Consider the following 4,433-nt stretch of genomic DNA (forward strand, 5'->3'; position numbering starts at 1 on the left):
GGCAAGAGGCAGCGAGCGAGGAGGAGGGTGTTGCAAGGTCCGCCGCAGTGCCCGGGTCAGCTGCTCCTCAGCCCCTCCCGGATCTTCAAGTCCGGATTCTTGTTGCCTTCCGGTGGGAGGCCCACAGCGGGGCTTGACGACCGATCTGTATCACTCTCTTGCTCAACGAAGTGTTGTTACATTTATATTGCTTATAGAAAAGAAGAGCTAAGCAATAATTGAATATTTGATGGAGGAGCAAACGTGTTCTTCCTCAGCGACTGTTATTACTTAGAGTATCCAGAGTAAGGAAGTGAGTACGAACTTTAGGACATGAAGCAGCACCTCTGGCTGAAGGACAAACTTTTTTTAGCGAGGCAGGCGAGGGAGGGAGGGGGAAGACAAGCGGCGGCCGGCCGATACCCGCTACCTGGTGGATACAGTTGAGTAACTCCCTCAGCAGTAGTCATCGAGGAGTCAGGGTGATTTAAACTAAGGAGGGCCATCAGGAGAGCCAGCAGGAGGGTCGGCAGCGAGCACCACCACTGGTACACAAACCTGTTCCAGCTGTAGCCTTAGGCGCCACCATCACTCTTACTCTCTCGTGGCAGCCCACCACCATCACCGCCGCCGCCACCGCCGTCATCGCTGGCTGACGGCGACTCCCGAGGACTTATAGACGTAAATAAATCGAGTTGCTCCACAGATTTATTTCAGCTTGCTGGTTAATAATGTTTTGTTGCTTGTAACAACAAAAAAACAACAGTTGTACTGCAGGAGTGAGGAGGAGGAGTAGGAGGAGGAGGAGGAAGAGGAGGAGGAGTTGGCCACACCACACCACTCTTACTTGGCCACCACCAACTTTCTTACGCCGTCCTGCTGCCATGTTGCCACGTCTTCCTTAGCTCAGGCGGCGGTGTTGTCCGAGCGTAAGAAGAGATTACAGTTTCTGCCGATCACAGAACTGCATTCGATTTGTGTGAACACACCGAGGCGTCTCGCCAGGCTGTGAATGTTATAAAGTACCAAGCTGACTTACAGAAAGGCTGCGAGCAAAACCGGAACCTGTGTGGAGGATATCCAGGCTGGCGCAGACAGGTGCAGCATTAGTGCATCTGTTTCTCCTTATATGGAGACGAGCAGCTGGGCCTCGGAAGAGTACAGCTTGCCGCGTGCAGGTCAAAGGCAAGGGCGCGGCTGATGCGATACAGCAGAATCAGGAGGTGTGGGGAGCGACCTCGTCCAAGGCTGAGAGTGCGGCAGAAGCGGCGGTGGTCCGTTACCTTACGGTGTCAGCTGCCACAACGGGTCTCAGCGCGCCGCCCCGCGCGCCGCGCCACCCAGTCAGCCAGCAGTGGGTTAGTGGTGGCTTCCCTCGCCTCCACCGCTGGGAGGGAGCACCCCGCTTCTGGTACTGTTGCTTCGGCTGCTGCTAGTGAGGTGCGGGCCAGCCTGACGCTGGAGGGCCGCAGCAACCTAGCGGGAGGCGCGCCAGCAAGTGAAACTTGCCGGCCCATCAGCAGACGCGAGGTGGCGGGTTTTCCCTTTTAGTATCGGCCCGTATGTAGGTCAGCTTAGTTTCGCTTTTACAGTGGTATGCGATGGTCGGGCCCGTGTCTGCTGCGAGCGTGTGTGAGGCGCGCCCCTGCCCGTGACCACCACGGCCCTCTCTCTGACTTCAGTACCTTCTGGTGCAGTGTGGTGAGCCAGTCGAAGCAGTGTTCAAGTGTACATACAGTGTAACTCCTTGTCACTGATGCAAACAGTCACTTGCAGTGTTGTAGTACAAGCCTTTGCGTTGCGAGCGGATTACTGTGTGACCTGAGATTACTGTCAACACAAGTGACTCCTCGCACGGCCACAGCACACAGCACACTTGAGGTAAGTCTTTACTTGTTGGGATTACTTGTGGTGGCATCGAAGTCTCCAGGAGGGATGGCGGGACGGCGGACGTTGACCGAGTGGAGAGCAGTCAGACTTGGAGAGGGAGGTGAAGTGAAGGTCGTTCACCAAGGTGATGATGAATTTTAGTTTAATATAATGAATTGTAGATCGCTTTTTGACCTCATGTGACAACAGAACTGATGGGAAGACGTGCGTGGGGTCACGTCCGTATCAGTCCTGTGTTGAAGACAGGTGATCTCACCCTCTGGAACTGCAGGGAGCTTGGCCGCGGAGATGGAATGTGGAAACTCGTGCTTTATTTATGTTAGTGATGTCTGTGTGTTGGGGGGGTGACGTGTTATGATAGGCACAAACACCAGTGTGCAGTGTGAGGGCCCAGACATCTCACACTATGACAGCGGAGGTCACACAAAATTCCAGACGATCTTAACTTTTCCTGATGACAGGAGTTAAGTGAGGTTTGAAGTTAAGTTAAGTGAGGTTTGAAAAATATGCCTTTATCAACACAGTGAGGATGGGAAAAAAGGTCGTGGGCGGCGGCTGACCAAGGCGTGATGGGCAGTGAAGAACGGAACAGCAGGAAGGCAAGAGGGAGATCAGGCGAGCGACGCACAACGAGGAAGTCACGACGTAGGGAGAGGTCGTGGCACCGGAGACTCCACAATTTTCTTGTTCGCAAACACTTACACGTGACTGAAACCAACAGGGAAAGAATGCTTGCTTGTGCTCTGCTTCTCTCTCTCTCTCTCTCTCTCTCTCTCTCTCTCTCTCTCTCTCTCTCTCTCTCTCTCTCTCTCTCTCTCTCTCTCTCTCTCTCTCTCTCTCTCTCTCTCTCTCTCTCTCTCTCTCTCACTACACTCTCTCAAGAGGAATGCAGTCCAGCTGACAACTCCTGCCTGTTGGTGACTCGTAAAGGCAAGGGGTGCTGTGTGACAGGGAGGGATGCATTCATGGGAGTGCCGAGCCAAGCCAGGCCAACAAAAGGCAGAGCTGGTGCTTCGTTAGAATAGTCTTGCGGACCAACAAGAGTCAACCCACTAAACAAATAGATTGTCTACACACCCTTGTGCCGTAATTTACTGAACATTCAAAATAATTTCATCGTTTTCCTCTTGAATTCTTTAAATAAATGTGGTATTCATTCTAGCACAAGGAACATAAAAATTGAATGAATAGCAACACACCTATTGGCTCTTGCAGGTTGTGATAAGCTCCACTGTGTAGTCTGTAATAAAGGATGCAGGGTGATGGAGGCGAAGACTCACAATATCTTCAATAGACGGAATATAAATAATCTGAATGTAGTTAGAAAGTTTGTGTAATCCGTTGTGTGTTGAGATGCAATGTTCTCCTCAAACAGTACTCGAATGGGGAAGAGTTTGGACCCTTGCAGTGCTACTCTTGTCTTCCTCTTGGCGGGAATTAGAGAGTGAAACCGAACTAAGTAAAAGAAAACGAGAATAAATAAAAATACATATTTCCGCTAACACATCGAAAGTAAAATCACCACCACCACCACCGCCGCCACCACTGACTGCCACTGCTACAACAAACTACATCATTCATAGTCATCATCGTCATCATCATCATCGTCGTCATTACCAGCAAGTAAAAGTGGAGCGACATAGGAAGTGAAAACAGAACGACTTAAAATACAGATGCTTCCTGCCTCCCACTCCCTCATCCCCCCTAAGAACCCCAACCAGCTACCTCCTCCTCCTCCTCCTCCTCCTCCTCCTCCTCGCCTTTGTTGGACCTGCTCGGCGACTTTCTTTTTCACTTTGCTAACTGATTTTTTTTTACCATTTTCAGTGAGAGAGAGAGAGAGAGAGAGAGAGAGAGAGAGAGAGAGAGAGAGAGAGAGAGAGAGAGAGAGAGAGAGAGAGAGAGAGAGAGAGAGAGAGAGAGAGAGATAATATAGAAATGTATACGGAAGATGTGTGTGTGTGTGTGTGTGTGTGTGTGTGTGTGTGTGTGTGTGTGTATGAGGATGTGAAGAAAATTGTGAGGGAGTGAGTTAGTGAAAAGAGAAAGGGAGAGTGAGTGATGGATGGAAGGAACCTGTGTGTGTGTGTGTGTGTGTGTGTGTGTGTGTGTGTGTGTGTGTGTGTGTGTGTGTGTGTGTGTGTGTGTGTGTATGTGGATGTTCTTCTTTGTCGGCCTATGAAAACCTCCTTAACCAACAATGAAACTACTAAGAGAAACACTATAATAACACACACACACACACACACACACACACACACACACACACACAAAGAATACCAATGATATAATCTATTCTTCCTCTCATCACGTGCCTAAACAGAGTGATACAGGGATCATCAATCAACTCTCTCTCTCTCTCTCTCTCTCTCTCTCTTAGCAAAAATAACATTAAGAACGATATTTTTTCTCCATCACAGTTAGTTCCGGCACTGCTAAGAATACCAAAAGACCCACCTCCTCCTCTTCTTCTTTCTCCTCCTCCTCTTCTTCTTTCTCCTCTTCCTCCTCCTCCTTCTCCTTCTCCTCCTCCTCCTCCTTCTCCTCTTTGACAATAGAAAGTG

General features: G+C 50.0%; 1 protein-coding gene across 1 annotated transcript in view; it reads left to right on the plus strand.

Annotated features, from left to right (window-relative positions):
- Nucleotides 1-690: 690 nt before the first annotated feature.
- The window catches only part of LOC123516165 (sal-like protein 1), a 72,232-nt gene continuing 68,489 nt past the window's right edge, over nucleotides 691-4,433 (plus strand). The window contains 1 exon segment of the mRNA XM_045275328.1: nucleotides 691-1,860. The gene's annotated coding sequence lies outside the window, so the exon portion shown is untranslated.

This window comes from Portunus trituberculatus, chromosome 40 (genome assembly GCF_017591435.1).
Source record: "Portunus trituberculatus isolate SZX2019 chromosome 40, ASM1759143v1, whole genome shotgun sequence".
Classification (NCBI taxonomy): Eukaryota; Metazoa; Arthropoda; class Malacostraca; order Decapoda; family Portunidae; genus Portunus; species Portunus trituberculatus.